The sequence below is a fragment of the Microtus pennsylvanicus genome, chromosome 19 (assembly GCF_037038515.1).
Source record: "Microtus pennsylvanicus isolate mMicPen1 chromosome 19, mMicPen1.hap1, whole genome shotgun sequence".
Taxonomy (NCBI): Eukaryota; Metazoa; Chordata; class Mammalia; order Rodentia; family Cricetidae; genus Microtus; species Microtus pennsylvanicus.
The window spans coordinates 28,737,853-28,760,058 of record NC_134597.1 but is presented as its reverse complement, the minus strand read 5'-3'; the positions used below and the strand labels follow the sequence as shown (position 1 = coordinate 28,760,058).

Below are 22,206 nucleotides of genomic sequence, written 5' to 3'. Positions count from 1 at the left end.
CAATTTCTTTCTTCAAACACTTAAAGTTTTTGTCATACAAGTCTTCCACTTGTTTGGTTAGAGTTGTTCTGAGATATTTTGTGCTATTTGTGGCCTTTGTGAAGGGTGATGGGTTACTAATTTTTTTAAAGTTAATCTTGTATCCTGTTACATTACTGAAATTGTTTATGAGTTGTAGAAGTTTATTGGTAGAATTTTTGGGGTCGCTTATGTAAATTATCATATCATCAGCAAATAATGAAAATTTGACTTCTTTTCTGATTTGTATCCCCTTGATCTCTTTTTGTTGTCTTATTGCTCTAGCTAGGGCCTCAAGAACTATATTGAATAGATTGGAGAGAGTGGACAACCTTGTCTTTTTCTGATTTCAGTATTACTGTGAGTTTCTCTCCATTTAGTTTGATGTTGGATGTTGTCTTGCTATATATCACCTTTATTATGTTTAGGTATGTTCCTTGTATCCCTGCTCTTTCCAAGACTTTTATCATGAAAGGATGTTGTATTTTGTCAAAAGATTTTTCCTCATCTAATGAGATGATCATATGGTTTTTATTTTTCATTTTGTTTATATGGTGGATTACATTGACAGATTTTCGTATGTTGAACCATCCCTGCATCTCTGGGATGAAGCCAACTTGATCATGGTCGATGATGGTTCTGATGTATTCTTGGATTCGATTTGCCAGTATTTTATTCAGCATTTTTGCTTCAATGTTCATGAGTGAGATTGGTCTGTAATTCTCTTTCTTATTAATGTCTTTCTGTGGTTTGGGTATCAGAGTAATTGTAGCCTCATAAAAAGAGTTTGGCAATGTTCCTTCTGTTTTTATTGTGTGGAACAATTTGAAGAGTATTGATATTAGTTCTTCTTTGAAAATCTTGTAGAGAGCTGAATCCATCTATCCGGTCCGGGGTTTTTGTTTTTTTGTTTTTTTTGTTTTTTGGTTGTGAGACTTTTGATGACTGTTTCTATTTCTTTAGCAGTTATAGGCCTATTTAATTTGCTTATCTGGTCTTATTTAATTTTGGTAAGTGATATTCATCCATTTCCATTTGTTTATTTCCTTTAAGTTGTCTAATTTTGTGGAGTAGAGTACAGTTTTTCAAAATGTGACCTGATGATTCTCTGGATTTCCTCCATCTCTGTTGTTATGTCCCCCTTTTCATTTCTGATTTTGTTAATTTAGATATTCTCTGTCTGCTTTTTGGTTAGTTTGGATAAAGGTTTGTTTATTTTGTTGGTTTTCTCAAAGAACCAACTCTTTGCCTCATTGATTCTTTGTATTGTTTTATTGTTTTCCTTTTTTTTTTTTCAAGACAAGGCTTATTAGCTTTGGTGCCTGTCTTGGAACTAGCTCTCGTAGACCAGGCTGGCCTTGATCTCACAGAGATCTGCCTGCCTCTCCCTCCTGAGTGCTGGGATTAAAGGCGTGCGCCACCACCGCCCGGCCATAATTTTTTTTTCTTAAGAGATAATTGATGTCTGTATTAGTCAGGATTCTCTCAAGGAACAGAATTAACAGGATAAATATATATTGCAAACTGGCTTTATTAGGTTGACTTACATGCCTTAAGATGGATAGTCTAATAACAGTTACACTCTGGAGAAGCAAGAAATCAATAGCTACTTGGTCCAGAGTGTAACTGTAGTTGGACTACCCAGAACTCAAAGAGATGTGCCTACCTGGCTTCAAGTGTCCTTTTGTTTATTAATTGGTTCACTACTGGCTGGCAGTCCCTAGGTAGATTCAGGATAGGTGTTGGTTATCAGAAGGGCCAAGGTAGGATTAGAGGGCTGGGACTTTCAGTCCTGCTCCTGATCTCTGCAATGGGGGGTGAGGGGGGTTGGAGCTGGAGGTTAAACTGACTCCTCAAGGTCAATGATTTAATCCGTCATAGCTGTGTAATGAAACCTCCACAAACCCATAAAGGACAGGGCACAGAGACCTTCCAGACAGGAAAATGCACTGATGGAACCAGAGAGGGGTACAGGTTTTCCTGTGTTCCATCTCTCCTCCTATGTTCCTCTCCATGTGCAACCATTGTACTAGCCTCTAGAGCAGTGGTTCTCAACCTTCCTAATAGTGTGACCCCTTAATACAATTCATGTTGAGGTAATTAACCTCCAACCCTAAAATTATTTTCCTTGCTACTTCAGAACTGTAATTTTGCTACTTTTTAAAAAAAATTATTTATTTACTTTTATTTTACGTACCTTGGTATTTTAGCTTCATGTATCTCTGTGTGATGGTGTCAGATCTTGGAGTTACAGACAGTTGTTAGTTGTCATGTGGGTGCTGGGAATTGAACCTGGGTCCTCTGGAAGAGCAGAGGACCCCGTAATTTTGCTGCTGTTTTAATCATCATGTAAATATCTGATATGCAGATGGTCTTAGGCGATATCTGTGAAAAGGCCCTTCATCCCAAAAGGAGTTGCGACGTATGTGTTGAGAACCGCTGCTCTATAATAAACTGGAGAAGATAAGTGTGGTGTTTTCCTGAGTTCTGTTAGCCACTGTAGCAAATTAAGCAAATGTGTGAAGGCAGTTATGGGAAAGCCAGTTTACAGCTGGTCTGTAGGGTCTGTGATTCTCATCTCAAGTTCAGAGGAGTCTTGTAATACTGGAAAACTGGAAGTTAACGCTGCTTTCATGTAGACAGTGTCAGAACTGAGTTGAAACCAATCATACACCTGGAGGTCTGGATGTTTTCTGTAGGGGTTGGGGGATGGGGAGCTGCTAGCATTCCAGGTCTGGGAAACAGTGTTGTGAGAGGGTAGAAGAAACCGAGTTTGTTGATCCTAGAACCTCTAAGAAACAATGTATTGAGGACTTATGTAAAATGCATGGCAGAACAGCACAGAGAATGGTGAAGAAAATGCTAAAAGTCATCTCCTATTTGTTGTTGTAGGGCTAGGGATTAAACCCAGGCCCTTCTGCCTGCAAATTGGATGTGGACTCAGTGGACAGTGAACGATTTACATAAATCAGACCAGCCTAACAAAGTTTTTTGCTTTTTTGTTTTGTTTTGTTTTTGTTTTTAATACTTTATAAGGAAACAGCCCTCAAGGTGGGAAACAAAATTGCCTGCAGTGCCACAATGATTGTTACAGTGTTTTGGGGGGCGCTGTCCTCCTTGTGGTTTGCAGTTCCATCATGCAAATGTGCCTAGTCCTGATTGGTGGATGTTTGAGTCTAGCCAGGGGCTGGATTTTTAGGGCGCAGGCTCTGTTGTACGATGGAAGATAAGTATGATTTGCTGCACTCGGGCAGGTTATTCCATGAGAGTCTCTAGAGCCAGTTCTTTTCAATGGTTTTATTAGAGATTCTTCTCTGACCTTGCATTGTGGAAATTCTCTGAATATTTTCCTGACAATGGCTTTTCCTCTACATGAAGAATATGGTGTTCTACCTCTGAGCTACACATTTGGACAAGATTCTTTTTCTTTTTAAAAATGATTTATTTGTTGAAATTTTGTTTTTTGTTTCTTTAAGATAGGGTTTCTCTGGGTTACAGCTCTGGTTATCCTGGAACTTGCTCTGTAGACTAGGGTGGCCTGAAACCATCTGTGTGAATATATGTCTCTGTGATTAGTTTAGTAAAGAAGTTAACTGACCAATAGCTGGATGGATAAAGATTAGGAGAGACTGGCAGACAAAAGAGAGCACACAAAGAAGAGGAGGGGGACTCTCAGGAGTGGCGAGGAGATGCAGAGGAAGCAGGAGATAAACTTGCCATACCGAGAAAAGGTACTGAGCTACGTGGCAGAGTGTAGATATGGGTTAATTTAAATTATAAGAGCTAGTTAGTAATAAACTAAGATATTGACTAAGCATTTGTAATAAATAAAAGTCTCTCTTTATTTGGGAACTGGTTGGCAGGACAGAAAAGTCTGCCTACATCCATCTGCCTCTGCCTCCTGAGTCCTGGGATTACAGGTGTGCACCATCACCGCCCAGCCAAAAGATTTATTTTTTATTTTTAATTTCTGTGTGTGTGTTTGAGAGTGGATACCTCTGGAGCTGGAGTTACAGATGGTTGTAACACAGGTGCTGGAAACCAAACAGGTTCTCAGGAGGAGCAGCAAGGGCTCTTAAATGCTGAGTCATCTCTCCAGCCCCAAGAAATTCTTACATTGTAGTGAAGTAGTGTAATATTAAAGGTAGACCATGCTATAATAAAGATGTGTTAAAGATATAAAGCCTAGGACATTTGCCAAACAAAAAGAAAAATAAGTCTAACAAGCCAGTTCCAGAGATAAAATGCATAGTAAAATATATTCATACAAAACAAAGTTAGAAAAGAGGATCAAGAAGGAGAAAGAGATTAGAAGAAGGGGGGAGAGAAAAAGAGAGAGAGAGAGAGAGAGAGAAGGAAAGAAGGAGAGGCAAATAGATTATTAATATGGTAGATTGAAATCCAATGATGATTATACTAAATATAAATGGTTTAAACAATCTAATTTTAAAAGGATGTTATTATCACATTAGAATAAAAAGATGAACACAATATATGTTGTCATAACACTTGCTGCTGTTTCTTCAACCAGGATCCCAGAATAAATACCTATGGTTTATTTTTTTTTTAACTTTATGGGGTACGTTATTAGGCATATTGAATCAATAAAAACCAAGGTCTTTCATTAGTTCTGTGATGTTCCCAGACATACTATCCAAACATTGCCTCAATTCCATTCGGTCTTTTCTCCTTTAGTTATAAAAATTATAGCATCTCACTAAAAAATATGTATCTCTTATTCTGTTTTATATTGTATTTCATTTTGTTTCTATGGGTCTCACTATAGATTCATCTTCTACTATCTAGTTCAACAATTTCTTTTCAGCAATTCAGTAAAACCCATATACTGAATTCTTATTTTTGGTGACTATCAGTTTTAAAATCTCCAGTCATGGTTGAAAAGTTAGCTGAAAAGTTAAGAATACTTTCTTCTCTCACAGAGGACCAGGGTTCAGTTCACAACTATCTTTAACTCCCGTTCTAGAGACTCTAATGCCATTTGCTGGCCTCTGTGGACTCCTGCACATGTAAAGTGCACATGAAATGATGCAATAAGGCACACATACATGAATAAAAATGAAAACTCTTACAAACATTATAGTTGGATGTTCTTCAACACTGCCCTGCTACTCCAAAAATGTTTTGTTTTATTTATGTTTGTGTATACCTCTGTGTGTACATGCACCCAATGCATGTAGGTACCCATGGTGGCCAGAAGAGGGAGTTAGATCCTCTGGCACTGTTGTGAGCCACCTGGCATAGGTGCTGGGAGTGAAACCACTGTCATCTGCAAGAGCAGCAAGTGCTCTTAACTGCTGAGTTATTTCTCCAGAACTATGTAATGTCACTTAAAATATTATTCATTTTGTTTATTTATTTATTGTGATGTCACTTTTAGTAGTTTCTGGACAGTCATAGTGGTACATGCCTTTAGACTCAGTACTTGGTACTTGAGAGGCAGAGGCAGATGGATCTCTGTGAGTTCAAGGCCAGCCTAGTCTATGTCATGAGCAACTGTCTCAAAAAAAAGTTCTAATTCTTTGAACAATTGTTCAAGGCCACCCTTTTTTTCTATATGAAAAGAAGAAATCTAATTGCTTTGTATTCTCTCTTTAAAATTGGTCTACGTTTTAGATTTTTTTCTAGTCTATTTCTATTTTTGTTAGTTTTCCTTTGGTTTTTAGAATTTTGTTTTATTTTACTATATATACAGTGTTCTGCCCAAAGAGGGCACTAGATCTCATTACAAATTGTTGTGAGCCACCATGTGGTTGCTGGGAATTGAACTCAGAACCTCTGGAAGAGCAGCTGGTGCTCTTAACCTCTGAGCCATCTCTCCAGTCCGTTGTTTTGTTTTTTTCTGTTTCTTTATTTTGTTTGTTTGTTTGGTTGGTTTGGTTTAGTTTTTTGAGACAGGGTTTCTCTGTGTAGTCTTGCTTGGCTGTCTTTGAACTCACTCTGTAGGCCAGGCTGATCTCAAACTCACAAAGATCTGCCTGCTTTTGCCTCCTGAGTATTGGGATCAAGGGCATGTTCCACCACCTCCTGACTTTCCTTTGGGTCTTAATTTCATGTTGCCACAATTTATTCTAGGCATTTCATCTTAAACTTGCATATAATTTAGCAGCTAGGTAGGCTTCCTCCAGAAAATTTGTGTTTGTGAGTCTGGTGGTGGTGGCACACACCTTTAATCCCAGCATTTGGGAGGCAGAGGCAGGCGGATCTCTGTGAGTTTGAGTCCAGCATGGTCTACAAGAGTTAGTTCCAGGACAGGCTCCAATGCTACAGAGAAATGCTGTCTTGAAAAAAAAAAGAAAGAAAGAAAGAAAGAAAGAAAGAAAGAGAAAAAAGTATGAAAAAAAGAAAAAAAAAGAAAATTTATGTTTGTATCTGTGGTGGTTTCAATAAGAATGGCCACCATAGGTTAATATATTTGAATACTTGGCTCCCCTTTACTGGAACTGTTTGGGAAGAACTAGGAGGTGTGGCCTTGTTGGAAGTGTGGCCCTGGGGGTTGGGCTTTGAGGTTTTAAAAGATGTGCTGTTCCCAGTTAGCTCTCTCTACCTCATGCTTGTAGATCATGATGCAAGCTCTCAGTTACTGCTCCAGCCGTCATGCCTGTCTCTGCCATGCTCTCTACCATGGTTTTCATGGGTTCTAACCCTCCAAAACTGTAAGCCCCAAATAAAACCTTTCTTTTATAAGGTGCCTTAGTCATGGTATCTTATCACAGCAATGGAAAAGTTACCAAGAAGCCAGCTGTGGGTGGTACACATCCTAAATCCCAGCACTTGGAAGGTAGAGACAGGTGGATCTCTGAGTTCGAGGTCAGCCTGGTCTACAGAGTGAGTTCCAGGACAGCCAGGGCACAGAGAAACCCTGTCTCATGGGTGGGGAGAGTTACTAAGACACTTTCTAACTGTTAGATGATGTTGGAATTGCCTAGTTGATGCCCTGGTATTGAATCCTTCCCCCTACTCTCAAAAGTGGCACATTTCAATTTCCTAGTGGAGGTGAGAAACTCACCATTTCCAGCGGTGTTGAATCGGTGTCTGCTCCCTTAGGCTTGGGTGTCTTTGAAGTCACTCCACTCTTCAGCTATTCCCCTTAGATTAGCAACTGATCCCCCACTAGCAAAAGCAGTAAGAAGGGCACCCTGTCTTTGGTAGTCAGGACTCTTCACCTTTGGCCTCTGTCTCAAGACAGGCTGCCTTTCGGATTTCCTTTTATGTGAGATCAAATGCCCCCCGGAGAGAAATGGATTCAAGCCACCCTTTAAACTCCAAGTCCTCAACTCAAAGCTTACTATTACTATAGTTTTGTCTTTTATGATTTTTCGTAAATGTTTCTAGTATTCGTCCAACTTCTTTTTAGCTGTTTGTAGTGGAAGGATAAAAGAAAATCTTTTTTGAGCCTCCAAGGAAGAGAAAGTGGAGCAGACAGAGACAAATGTGTGTGGCTCTTGATATTTACTCTTTTCCCCCATTATTTGATAAATAATTCTTCAGCAACTAGTCACTCATCCAGCTTCCATGAGAAGACTCCGCTCCCCAGAAATTCTGGTGTAGAACTCGCCCATGTGACATGCTTTGACTGTTGAATTACTGCTAGATGTGACACAAGGAGAGGCTTGGCACACGCTTGCATATCTGGGCTTGCTCGCCTGTACTTCTGCCTCTGCCATCAGAAAAACCTCCCTCAGGAACATGCAGCCTCCTCACACACACGAAGAGATGTCGGATGACTAAGCCCAGCTAAATTATCAGTGCTATCAGTGTGTGGGACCGGATAATCCCAACAACCTGGGTTTGGACAACCTTCCTCAACAGGCTAATCAAAAACACAACAGCGGGCCACGTGTGGTGATGGTGGGCAAAAAGATCTCTGTGACTTCCAGGCCAGTCTGGTCTACATAGTGAGTTCCAGGACAAACAGAGCTACGTAATAGAGAGACCCTGTCTCAAGATACAGAGCAAAAGAGCAAATAAATAAATAAACAAACAAACAAACCAAACTAAGTCCCCCCCCCAAAAAAAACAGTGAAAAGCAGAAAAAGAAGATTTCTTCAGTGTGGCCACATTGGGAAAAACCGAGAGGTCCAGTCCATCTTGCAGGTCCTAACATAAAATTTGGGTTTAAATAGACGACAAATGATATAAATAGCTAAGCAGTCCAAGTCAAGGTGTGGTCCTGCCTATTGCCATTATTCCGGCCCCTGGTCCTCTTGTAAATTGGTCTTAAGAGTTGTTGGTGTGAAATCTCTTTCCTGGAAATAAGCTCCTTTCTGTGCTGACACCAGGGCTTTTCTTCCTCTCAGTACCAGGCTCCTGGGAAATCCTAATTTCTTGGGGTCTACTGTTCCAACATTCTGGTAGTTAAAGGGAAGCACGGGGAGATAGTTGAGTGGTTAAGAACACTTCCAGAGAACCTGTGCACAGTGGTGCACAGACATACATGTAGGCAAAATACCCATTTTCGTTAAAAAAGAGTATTCTCGGACCTTCCAGGGTCGTTACAGCAGCTTGAAGCAAATCGCCCAGACAGACTCAGCTTCGATCCATTGATTCCGGGCCCTGTAGACCAACAGTTGCGTGGTAGAGAAAAAACGACTATTGCTGTAAGCCAATACACAGGGTTCAATATTTTGTGACCCAACATTCTTGTGGCTAACCACACACATAGCCTCCCAAGAAGCTGGCTCAATAGAAAAAAATTTAAAAGGCTAGGCTCAGCATATGAGTCTCAGCAGCTTCTCTTTTCTGAGAGCCATTTCTTTAACCAGAATGTCCTTGTCATTTTATAATTCCCTAGGTACTTGCCATTTCCCATTCCCTACATGTAGTTAAAGCCGTTCTGTGAGTGAGCAGGAGTGTGAGACTCCGTGGTATAGCATAAATAATAAAAATTCAGAGATAGATATTGGGGTGCAAGCTGAAGATCAGAAGAGCAAAGCAGCCAAGCCACTAGAGAGCTCTTACCTCTACCAAGGCTCAAAGAAAGGGGCAATCCTGTCCTCATCATGACTACAGACTGCAAGGTTCTCCACTAAACCTCAGACTGCAATGAGCTCTTGCCTCTCTCTGCCCAGCCATCTCACTCCTGTCTCCACATCCCTAGTGTTGGATTAAAGGCACGTGACCCCTAAGGGCTGGGAGCACCCTTATGTGAATTCTAGTTCTCTTTTTAGACCTATTCAATCCCATGTAGCCCAGGGTAGAAGTTGTACTTTCTTTTCGACAGAGTTTCCCTGTGTAACAGTCCTAGCTGTCCTGGAACTAGCTCTTGTAGACCAGGCTGGCCTCGAACTCAGAGACCCACAACTGTCCAGAAGGCAGAGAATAAGGAAGTGCAGAATGATCAACCCTAAAGGAAACATCTATATGCACCCCTTTCTCCAAGGCTCTGAGATCACTGTGGAAAAGGGAACAGAAAGACTGTAAGAACCAGAGGCAGTGAATGACTACAGCAGTTTCTTTCTGACCTAATAGGCGCATATGAGCTCACAGCAGCTGTGACAGCACACACAAGCCCTGTGCAAGCTCAGGCTGAACCAAAGCCCAGCTTCGAAAGGGAAGGTGAACATAAAGTCCCACCCTTGGCCAGGAGCCAGGAGCCATGAGCAATTGATAGTGGCTGAATGGAGAAAGAGAATCAAGCTTTGGGAAGTGTTTTTTGATTTGTTGTTGTTAATTACCACTTGCTGTAAATAGAAGCTTCATGTATTATTTTATCTATAGACAATATTTTCTCCTCTCTCTTTCTCTTCTTATTTCTCTCTTTTGAGACAGGGTCTTATGTAGCTCAATCTGGTCTTGAACTTGCTACTCACTGATGATCTTGAGTTCCTGACCCACCTTCTTCCGCCGCTCACGTGCTGGGGTTACACACATGCACCACTGTGCCCAACCATATCTCATTTTATAGCTGTCTTTTTACTTTGGCTGTGGCCTCCACTATGATGCTAAATGGTACCCATGGTAATAGTAAGAACCCTTGGCATTTTGTTTTTAACAATTGATTTATTATGTACACAGTGTTCTGCCTGCATGTCTGCCCGAAGGCCAGAAGAAGACACCAGACCTCATTTCAGATGGTTGTGAGCCACCATGTGGTTGCTGGGGATTGAACTCAGGACCTCTGGAAGAACAACTAGTGCTCTTAACCTCTGAGCCATCATCTCTCCAGCCCCCGTTGGCAAGTTTTTATATAATTTCCCTACTAAGTATAATATTTGCTATGAGATTTTAGAGGACTAATGAAGTCCACTAAAGTCCTTTCATTTCTTCTTTGTAAAAAAAAATATCAGTCGGGTGGTGGTGGTACATGCCTTTAATCCTAGCACTTGGGAGGCAGAGGCAGGCAGATCTCTGTGAGTTCGGGGGCAGCATGGTCTACAAGAGCTAGTTCCAGGACAGGCTCTAAAACACAGGGAAACCCTATCTTGAACCCCCCCCCCCAAAAATTATCTTTTAAAAATTATACTGAAAACTTTTCCTGTATCTATTAGAAGTGCATGCATTTCTCCCTTCGATCTATTGGTGCAGTAAATTACACTGCATTCATCTCCATAATGAGAAAAGAAGTTGAATAAGAGAAGGATTATGTATTTCTTGAATGACTGGTAAAAAGTATCTGGCAAGGGTCTGGCAAGATGGCTGGGTGGTTAAGAACACATACTGCTTTTGTAGAGGATGAGAGTTCAGTTCCCAGCATCCACACAGGGCGGCTCACAACTGCCTGTAACTACAGCTCCAGGAGGATTCCACACCTCTAACCTCTGGGGGCACCCATATTTGTGTGCATATACACCCTCCCCAAATACACATAATTTAAAAAAATCCTGGTATGTTTTGCTTGTTTGTTTGTTTTTCGAGACAGGGCTTCTCTGTGTAGCTTTGGAGCTTGTCCTGGAACTCACTCTGTAGACCAGGCTGGCCTCAAACTCCCAGAGATCCGCCTGCCTCTGCCTCCCGAGTGCTGGGATTAAAGGCCTGTGCCACCACCACCCAACTTCGAAGTTCATTCTTGACACTGAAGTTGTATGAAGCGTGATCCTAATTAGTCTTAACAATAAACACCCTGCCAGGCAGTGGTGGCACACACCTTTCATCCCAACACTCGGGAGGCAGAGGCAGGCGAGTCTCTGTGAGTTCGAGACCAGCCTGGTCTACAAGAGCTAGTTCCAGGACAGGCTCCAAGCCACAGAGAAACTCTGTCTCGAAAAACCAAAAAACAAAACCAAAAGCAAAAACAATAAATACCCAGAGTCAGATATCAAGGGTGAAAGCTGAAAGATCAGAGAAGCAGAGCAGCCAACCACTAGAGACTTCTTACCTCTACTAAATCCTCTGACCGAAAGGGGGAGATCCTCTATCTATAAACTCTTAGACTGAATGGGGGTCAGATCCTCTGGCCACCCACCTTATGTTCCTGTTTCCACTTCCCTAGTGCTAGGATTAAAGGTATGTACCACCACCACCATTTCTAAAGCTTTGACAATAAGTTAATAATTTCTAGTTAATTTGTTGTCTGTCTTTTTACATTCAAATCCTAAAATAAGCTTGCATACCTAAACCTATACTCAACTCACATGCTCACTAAATGATTGAGACTAAAATTAGCATGGATCAATAAAATTCACAGTTAGAAGGGTCTGGGGGAATAAAGATCCACAAACAATGTGACATTAGTATTTATTAATATTGAAGCAATCCGATTTTTCCTTCAGTCCTAGTGACCAAATCCAGCACCTTGTGAGTGATGAGCGATCAATAATGATTTCTTTGCATGTAGTAAGGTTCATAACTGAAACCACATTCCAAGAATATGATTGAAATACTGATTTATTTTAAATAACCATATGTGAATAATTTACAAAAGTGCACACCACCACTCACAAACATGAACACATGTACACAAGAAATAAAAATTTAGAAATAAGCTTACCAGCTTCACGTGGGCAGTTACTCTTCTTCTGAAGTCCTGCAGCTTTCTTTTCACATGAACTTGTCTTCCTACATTCCACACATGCTATTTCAATTATCATCATTTTCTTCCCCCCTCCCTCCCTCCCTCCCTCTCTCCCTCCCTCCCTCCCTTCCTTCCTATCCGAGGAGTCCTATTGACAAGGTCATTTAGTCCAGAAAAATCTAACTCATTCATGACCACTCCTTCATTTCCAGTTTATCAATTCTGTTATTCCAATCTCCAAAAATGTATCTTGAATTTATTACCTTTTTATGTCTTTTTTTTGTCACCACAATCAGAGTAACCATATGGATGACTGAAATATTCTCTTAATTAGTTGCTCCAATTTAATTCTTGTCTTTCTCCAATTCATTCTCAACATAGCAGAGTGATCTATTTTTGAAAATGTATAAAACCGATTAATATAAATAACCATAAATCAATGCAACAATTTCTGAAGAAAGTTATGTTTCTTCTCCTTTCCCTTCCAGTCACAATTCTCTCAAGACTCTAACTACACATTACATATTAGATGTGGGTGGCTATTTGAATGTAATTGCCCTCCCCCCCAAACACATAGGGAGTGGCATTATTAGGAGGCGTGGCTTTGTTGGAGTGTGTATGGCCTAGTTATAGGAAGTGTGCCACTGTGGGGATGGATTTTTGGTTTCCTATGCTCATGATAGGCATAGTGTTTCAGTCAACTTCCTGTTACCTTCTGATCAAAATGTAGCCTGCACCTTGACTGCCTGCATACCACCATGTTCCCCACCATGATCTATGGACTGAACATCTGAACTGCAAGCCGCACCTCAATTACATGTTTTTCTTTATAACAGTTGCTGTGGTCATGGTGTCCGTCACAGCAGCAATGTGCATGAATCCTGGGGTTTAAGAGTTGGTTCAGTAGTTAAGGGCACATACTAGTTTTCCTACAAAAATGGGGAAACTGTTCCTTATAATTTCATGTGAATAGCCATTTTATGTCCCTGATGAATTTTAAACGTCCCATCACAGATGAAAGTCCTGTTTATGAGTATCTGAACGCAACTTACATTCAATTTTCTAAGGTCTATCTTGTTCTTACAAATGAACACAGAGTTGCTGGGTGGTGGTGGCGCACGCCTTTAATCCCAACAGTCGGGAGGCAGAGGCAGGTGAATCCCTGTGAGTTCGAGGCCAGCCTGGTCTACAAGAGCTAGCTCCAGGACAGGCTCCAAAGCTACAGAGAAACCCTATCTTGAAAAAAAAAAACCAAAAACCAAAATCCAAATGAACACAGAGTTGTTTGTGGTTTTAGTTCCAACAAATAACGAGTACGTTAGGGAACTATCATGGTGTAACTAAGGATAGATTGGAGAACAAAAACACACCCATGCCTGTTAGTGTTTACAGCTTTCATATACGTGGGGATTTTGTTCTAAATGCTAGCAAATGATGAATTTGTTATATTTTTAGAACAATCATGTTTATGGAAACATTGGTAATTTTACTATATATTAGTTTGTAACTTTTCTATTTTTATCTGTGAAGATTGAGCTCAGGGCTTTGCACCAGGCAGGTACTTTACCACTCAGCTATGTCCCCAGGCTTTAATTATGATTTTTTACTTTGAGACAAGATCTCATAGCACTATGTCCAAATGTGTGATTCTTTTTAATTTTTAAAATTTTTTTTCTGGTAATTTCATATGCATATACATAGGTTTGGGTCATTTTCATTACCATGCCCCCCCCCCCCCGTTAACCTCTTTCATCTCTCCCCTACACTAACTGAAACCCTGTCTGGTTCCCCTTTTTTTGGGTAATTATTTTTGAGAAAAGGTATCTCTCACTACATAATCCTGGCTGGCTTTGAACATGCTGTAAGACCAGGCTGGCTTTGAATTCTTAGAACGCACAGAAATCCATCTGCGTCTACTTCCTGACGGGCTTAAAGGTGTGAACTACAAATTCAAGACCACCCTGAGTTACATAAGGAGCTACTGTATAAAATTAAAAAAACTTATTTGTTCGTTTCACTATTTTGTTTATCTAGTGTTTATCTAGTGAAGAATTATATATAATACACAGTATATATACACTAATGATCATATTTAAAAAATATATGTGCCACCTGTATGGAATATTTAGACATTTAAGTACCTGAAGATGAATGCAAATGATTTTCCAAGCTTTTCAGTTAATCATTTTATATGATTTTGTAACTTCAAATTCAGTTAAGTATGAATTTATTACTAATTCTTCACTAAAATTATTGACCCTAACCGGCAGTAGGGGCACATACCTTTAATCCCAGCACTTGGGAGCATCAGCAGGCGAATCTCTGTGAGTTCGAGTTCAGCCTGGTCTACATGAGTTCTAGGACAGCTGGAACTGTTGCAGAGAAACCTTGTCTCGAAAAACCAAAAACCAAACCAAACCAAACAAAAACCAAAAACTAAACAACAACAACAAAAACCAACCCACAAAAACTATTAACTCTAGCTTAAGTGAAAATGGAACCATAGAAAAATTATTTTAAAAAATGAAATGAGGGCTTCTCACTAAAAGTTTTCGATTTTACAACTTCAATTTCTTTCCTTACTCTGCCCTTTTCTGTTTTAAATCCTCCCTCCCGCCTTTTGCTTTCAGGCCTCAAGTGTGCCAGACACTGTGCTACCACTGTGGTATATTCACAGTCGCATCCTGGATTTGAGAATTCGTTTCCGTTCGCTTCTCCAAACCCCAGCACGTGCACACACGCTGGAATGGGAACTGGAGATCTGCGCTTTGCTCACTGTTGTATGTTCCCAGCATATGGCATAGGGCTGGGTACCAAGGAGGAGCTTCAGTATTTGTACGAATGGGTGAAGAACATACAGGCAATAAGCAGAATCGACCGTCCCGGGAGCGCCACCTACGACAGAGTTCTAGGAGGCAACCAGGTAAGCGCTGTACATTGACCGATTTTGCTATTTAGGATTTCTTGGTGCTGGAACCGGCTGCGGTTGGTTTACATTCTTTGGGACGTGTTTATTTGTGCAGTTTGCGAACCTGACGCACACAGCTGTGCAGGCTGGACTCCCAGCCCACAGGAGTGTGCAGTAAAGTCCGCTTACTGTTCCGCATCAGCAACACACGCTGAATTCTCTTGGGAAATAGGCATCTGGCAATTCAGGAAATTTCTTCACCGGCGATTTTGCCGTGAGGATGAGATCAACCCTGCTGGTGGCAGGAGGCACAAAGACCGGGAAACGAACGCTCACTTTTCCAAACAGTACCAAGTCCTCACTCTAGGATCAAATCCCGCGCTCTTGCAATCCTCAACCTGATTCTACCTCCACGACGCCCCCGTAGGATACCTAACTATGGAGGGCGGGGCAGATAAGACACGTCCCTACTCCCTCCAAATCAGTTAAGTTTCGTAGAGCTTTGGTTTCCTACATTTCAGCAAACATTAATGAAAACCGCCGACCACATGACACACTAGCCACACACGCCGGCAGAGGAGGAAGCAAAATAGAAGAAAGCCGGCGCTCCAGGAGCCACGTGAGGTACGAGCTCCCGAGCGCCCTCTCCACGGATGACTTCAATTCCCGGCCTGCCCCGGGGCGCTTGCTCTCCGAGGACTACAACTCCCAGGGTGCAGCGGAGTAGTCCTCCGCAACCTCCCACTCGGTCGCCTGCCGCTAGACCCGCCCCTCCCCCGCCCCTCCCAGCCGGATCGGCAAGCGCCTGCGCACCGGAGACCGGAGGAGTCTTACCCTAATGTAAGATGGTGGCCCGTCTGGCTGTGGAACCCACCGAAAGCTGAGAGTCTCTCTCTCTCTCTCTCTCTTAGCCGTAAAGGTCGGACTCACTGAAGCAGTCAGGCCCGGTTTTGAAGAGTTTTTTTCGCCGACTCTGGTTCACTGGTCTCCTGTGAGGACGCGGCAGCGCGTGGAGTCGGCTTAGGGAAAAGCGAGGCAAGACAGGCGGGTGAGTGTCTGCGGGGCTGGGCTTAGGGGAAACCCGGGGCTGACCGGCTACGAGAGAGCGGAGGCTTCGCTGGGACTGTGCAGGCCGCACCCCCCTTTCTCCCCACCCCCCGCCTCGCCTTCACCCTCCTCCTGCTCCGGCTGCCTCCTCCTCCTCCTCCTCTTCCTCCCTCTCCCCTCTACGCCACAGCAGTTACCACCAGGAAAAGGCAGCCAGGCTGGAGGCAGCGCGGCGGCGGACGCCGGCTCTCCTTCGAGAATTTCTTCAATTGAGGAGCCGAGAGGGCTTCTCATCGCCAGCTATTCCCGCATTTTTCTGGCAACAGTGTCCTTAGGTCTCGGTCCTCCTTGGTTCCCCAGCCCCCTTTCCCCTCTGATGTCCTTTCCAACTGGCCCTGATCTCTCAAGCCAGAACCATCCTTCCACTCTGACCGGTGCTTCTGCTTATTGCCCACCGGTCCTGCTTGGTGCTTGGGTTTTTCTTTTTCTTTTCTCTCTTTCTCTCTCTCTCTCTTTTTTTTTTTTTGCCCCTCTCTCCACTGATGTTGCCCTGGATCTAGCCTCTGCCCCCCCCCCCCCCCCCGTGCGTGCAGTCAGCCCCCAGTCTGTCTGCCAGACCCGAGCTGATTCCGACGTGCCGTCTCCTTTTAGTCACATCTGTCATATAAAGCCACCCCGTGAGTATCGAAATTGTGTTGCCGCTCCGTTGCTCCGTGTAACCCACCTGTTTCTCAACCTTCTTGCGAAGAGTCGATTCCTTCCCTCTCTCCTGTACAGAGTGCCTTTCCACACACACTTCCAGAAGAGGGGGGAGATGCCCCTTGTTGTTCCTTGAAAAGTAAAGGAAGTTGGGAAGTGAATGACGTGAGGTAGGATACTGTTAGGGTTAAGAGAGAAGATCTTTCTGCAGGCTACTCAGAGAAATGTTTTGCATTGTGCGATCTTTCTGCTGCTCCTTCGCTCTGTTTTTACCCTTCTTTTCATTTTCGGCCTTCTCCTTGCCACCCAGCCTTCTCCTGAATTGCCTTTCCTCAGGACACTTGATGTGGACGCTGATTATACCCGTAAAGAACAGCTTAGCATTTCAAAACAAGATGAGTCTGGCACACACACATAGAATTCCTCCGAACACTGCATGCAAATACAAATGGTATTTTGATTATATGCGGGTAGCGGATTCCTTTTGAGAATAGGTTATTACCTACGTTACATTGATGTTTAGGTTAATTGATAACATTTATTTGTGATTTGGGTGGAGATTTCCTTTCTGGCTAAGTGTAAATTGAGTTTTTTTTTTCTCTTGATCTGGGAAGTTCCCTCTTTTGACATTTCAAGGATAGGCGTTATCTGTCTTAAGTTGTATGGAAAAATACATTGAGTTTGTATGCAAGCAAGAAGTTGATATTTTTGGGGGTAAACTTAAATTCCTTATTTTTTCTCCATAGAAGAGAAGTCATAAAGCTGTGCACACACAGTAGCACTTAGCTGTTATCTCCTATAGTAAGAACAAGAACTGCAAGAGTGAGGGTGACTTATAGTCCATAGTTTAGTGAACGCAGAATTGAGATGTTTAGTTTGTATAAAGAGAAGCCAGAGCCTTTGCTATAATACATCACAGTGAAAGAAGAATTACCAGAAAGACAAATAGGATTATGTAGGTCAGATACACACATGTCATGTTTGAACATAACATATTGTGTTCTTACTATATATGTATCTAGGTGGTGGTGGCACACACCTTTAATCCCACACCTGGGAGGCAGAGACGGGGGAATCTTGATGAGTTCAAGACCAGCTTGGTCTACAGTGCAAGTTCCAGGACAGGGCTATACAGAGAAACCCTGTCATGAAAGACAATGTTTGTTTTGCAGTATATATGTTTTGCTTTGTTTTATTTTGTTTTGTATGTATACACACACATAGTATGTGAAAGTAAAGTCACAGTAACAATCTCATGCAGTTTGTCTCTTATTGGAAAAACCAGTAATGCTTAACATGTAAATACAAATGTGGTTCCTCTAGACACGTTTGCATATTTCTGGGTTATTGTAAGTTTTACATATTTTACCTATAAAATTTTGAGTATTCTTGCATTTGGTGTTACATTGTTACTCTGAAAAAGTCTTTAAAAAATGTAAACAATGGTTAGAAAAAATGCTCATAAAGCTTGCTTTGCTTCTTTCTGTTTTTCGTTTTCCTTTTCTTTTCTTTTTTCTGAGACAGGGTTTCTCTGTGTAGCTTTGGAATCTGTCCTGGCACTAGCTCTTGTAGACCAGGCTGGCCTCGAACTCACAGAGATCGGCCTCTCTACCTCCTGAGTGCTGGGATTACAGGTGAGTGCCGGGATTAAAGGCTAGTGCCATCACTGCCTGGCTTCTTTTTCTTTTTTTCTTGAATCAGGGTTTTTATGTAGTTCTGACTGGCCTGGAACAAGCACTGTAGATCATGCTGGCCTTGAACTTGTAGAGATCTGCCTGTCTTTGCCTTCTGAGTGCTAGGTGTGCTAGCACTCCCAAGTCTGGCTAATGCTCCTTCTTTTTCCTGTTAGCTACCTAAGCCCTTATTTGGCAACACTGAATAAATCTCTATTTTTCTGAGACTTGCAAGCAATTTATATTGCAGAACTTGTCTTTCCTTGAAGGTTTTTTTCTTTTTAAAGAAATAACTTTTCATTTAGTTTATCAATACCTTGTCTTCAACTCCAAGTAAAAAATAGATGCTGGTAGAAAGCTTGCCACTTTGAACAATCTTGTCTAGATACTCTTGGCAGTCATACTTGGCTGAATGTAAGCAGTATGTTCTAAGGAGAGGACTCTTTGTCTGATAGAAGGGGTGATTGAGTTTTTAATACATCTTCTCTTTTGTAAAAGTATTTGCCTCACTAAATATCTTGTTGTTTTTTTCTCCTCTGGGGTCATTAAATTCTTCTAGCCTTTTGAAATAAAAGTGAATTTGTTGGAATCTTTAGAATGTCTAGAGAAGATGTAAAAGTTCTTTGGCACATTGATAGGAAGTAAACCGAATTTTATAAATGTTTTTGTGTAGATTTGTAACATTTTCAACATGGCAGCTTCATACTTAATGATTTCCTTTGATAATTTGGAATTCTTTCTGCCAAGTTAGATAATTGAAGTCTGCAAGTGAAGTGTTTGTGTAAGATTTTTAACATGAGTTACTTGAAGTTGACTTACCATATAATTTCCCAGAAAGTTGCATAGACAAACCCTTAATTTGATTATGATGAGAGACACAGTCAAACAGCAAAGTATAAAATAAAATTGTTTTGTGACATTTGTCAACTTTATTTAAATGGAAATGCTAGAGATAACTTGCAACCCATTACTTTGGTTTTGTTCTGTAGCTCAGACTATCCTGGACGGTAGCGTACGCTGTCTTGAAACACAGGACCACTTCTGCTCCAGCTTAGGCTGGAATTACAGGTGTGAGCTGCCATCTAACCAGTCCTGGATAGCTCAGTCAAAAGATAGAAGGTGTTGCCGAAGGATGAGTTAGCGTTAGGGGAGTTTTACATTTATTTTTGTGGCACTAGGCTGGAACATGGAGGCTCCTGAATGCTAGACAGTAGTTTTTAGGGAGTTTTATTGTAAAAAGGATTTTGTCTTAAGAGAATGAAAAAGCAGTTTGGTTTTAGAAGCTTTTCTTTTTTCCCTCCCTACTCCTTGTTTTAAAATGAAGATACACTCTTCATTTTAATGATTATTTAAAAAATATGACTGCAAGTAATACTGTTTTTGTAGAATGTGTGAGATAGGTTAAATTTGCGAAAGCCTCAATCTCTGCTGAAAATTTAAATAGTTCTGTCACTACTTGACTTTTTGGCAAGGAAGTTAGAGTGAACTAAGTTGGTTTTGAAACAAAAACAGTAGGGAAATAGGTTATAGGGGTTTTTGCTGTTCTAGAAACAGAATAACTAGAATGTACTACATACATTTCCCTAAGGATTTCTTAATCTAAATGGAACTTGTAAATGGTTTTCATCCCACAGGAATAGGATGTATCAGATAAAACTTTGTAACACATTCTAACATTTTATAAATTGTATATTCCCATAGAGTTATTGGGAAACGTCTACAAATACCCATTCTTGAAAAGAAAGTTATGATAATCCTGGTAACTTAAAGATTTAATGTATTTTTTTCTCAAAAGTTGAGACTACATGAATTATGATAGCATAATATACTTCTTTGATCAAGTTGTGGGTATTTACACATTTTATTTCAAAATTTTAATCTCATTTTATAGATTTGAATTTTTTTTTGGCAGGCTTTCTCTGTGTAACAGCTCTGACTGTCCTGGAACTCCCTTTGTAGACCAGGCTGGCCTGGAATGCACAGTGATCCTCCTGAGTGCTGGGATTAAAGGCTTTTACCACCATGCCCAGCTAATAGAGTTCTTTAGTTGAAAGACTGTGTAGTAAAATGCTAACTTTTTCAAATGTAGTAATGTAATGAGTTCTCCCACGTTATTCTTTCATAATTAAAAAATGGCTCTCTCTCTGTGTGTGCACAGAGAACAGCTTCAGGTGGCAACTTTAGGAATGGGGACAGAGTTTCTCATTGACTTGAAATGCACCGATTAGGCTAGATGGGCTCTCCTTGAAAGCATAGAGTTCCCCAGTCTTTGTCTAGCCAGTGCTGGCATTTCAAGTGCATTCCATGCCCAGTGAGTTTTGAGGATAGAACTCAGATCCTCAAACTTGTAGAACAAAAGCCATGTAAGCCATCCTCTCCCACCCTGGTTATTTAAGTTTTGTGGGTTTTTGTTTATTTGTTTGTTTGTTTGGTTTGATGTCCTGACACTCCCCACCTCCTGCGACCAAAGTTGTTTATGGGTGATTTTGACATTTTTTTGGCCCCTGACATTTTTGTTTTGTTTAGTTTTTCCATGCTAAGGAACACATTTCTGGCCTTATCTATATGAAACAAGTATATTACTACTTAGATACATCTTTGTTGTAATTTATTTGCATGGTTTTCTGTTGTCAGAAGAGGAAAGCCTAAAATAAAGATGTATGAGTTTAAGGCAATCTGAAATGATTTTTTTATCTCAGTATATTTGTGAGGATGGCTTCTTTATTATTAAGCTGTTTATATAGAAAAATTCTCCTCTTTTAAGCTTTACTTTCATTAAATGATAGGTATATGATGTATTGTTACTAGGGTAAGCCTTGCTATTTGAATAGCATGCGTGTTAGATATCACTTCAGAAACTTACTGTGTGGTATGGTTACTAAAAAAACCTCATCTCTTAAGAAGTTAAGGAGTTAATGGAATAGAAATAGGAATCTAAATGATCAAATTGAATGTTTGCAAAAACAGTGTGTAAAAACAAAGGTCAAATACCAGGTGTAGTGGTGCATACCTTTTGTCCCAGCATTTGGGAAACAGAGGCAGGCAGAGCTGAGTTTGAGGCCAGTCTGGTCTACATAGTGAGTTCCAGGACAGCTGGAGCTACACAGTGAGACCCTGTCTTCAAAACAAACAGAACAAAATAACAACAAAGGGTATCGGTGGGGAAAAACCTCAAAAACCAAACTTAAAACCCAACGTAATTGGGAAAAAAAATTACCATTACTTAAAAATAGTAGTTTTTTATATTACTGCTTGTAGAAGGGATTAGCAAATAATGTAGAAAAAGCGGTGGTTGAATCTGAATGGTAGCTATCTAATGACATAGCCAAGGGGTAGACTATTTCCTTAACAGTAACAGATACCTTGTCATTAAGCCAAGTATCTGGAAATTCTTAAGCATGTTTTTCTGTCTCTCAATAAGATGTTATTTTCATATAATTGAGGAACCTATTTAATTCATTCCCTGTTTGGGCATCAGATGTCTTTAGATTGTGAACTTACTGACTTGACATTGGCTGACTTAGGTTATTGAACCTTGGTTGTAGCAGGTTTTTCCTCTATTTCAAAAAACTAAAATTAGTTTGCTGCTTTTCATATTTTACTTGACTTTTTTTCTTCTTTTTTTAATTTTCAGCAATTGTTTGTACCATTTGTAGATGCCAAAATTGAATAAAAGTGTGTAATATAGACAGTATTGCTTTGGTGGTAAGATTAATTTTACTTTTCATAGAGATTTCTTATATTTTGATGATATATATTCCTCCAGTTTACTTTTAATAACTTGAAGAAAAGAATATAGATGCTGCAGACTCCCTGTCAGATTGGATCTTTCTAGACACCTTTCTTTTATTGTCAGTGGAGTTCTAGATATTTGTTGGATAAATAAGTTA

The 22,206-nt window shown here is 40.8% G+C and overlaps 1 protein-coding gene across 7 annotated transcripts in view; it reads left to right on the top strand.

Annotated features, from left to right (window-relative positions):
* Positions 1-15,696: 15,696 nt before the first annotated feature.
* Cnot4 (CCR4-NOT transcription complex subunit 4) overlaps positions 15,697-22,206 on the top strand; it is a 105,092-nt gene continuing 98,582 nt past the window's right edge. For 4 of the 7 annotated variants that reach the window (XM_075953783.1, XM_075953782.1, XM_075953779.1 and 1 more), the window contains exon 1: positions 15,712-15,945. The gene's annotated coding sequence lies outside the window, so the exon portion shown is untranslated. Of the gene's footprint in view, positions 15,946-22,206 lie in introns of all 7 variants that reach the window. The other 3 variants (XM_075953785.1, XM_075953781.1, XM_075953784.1) reach the window with 3 other exon arrangements.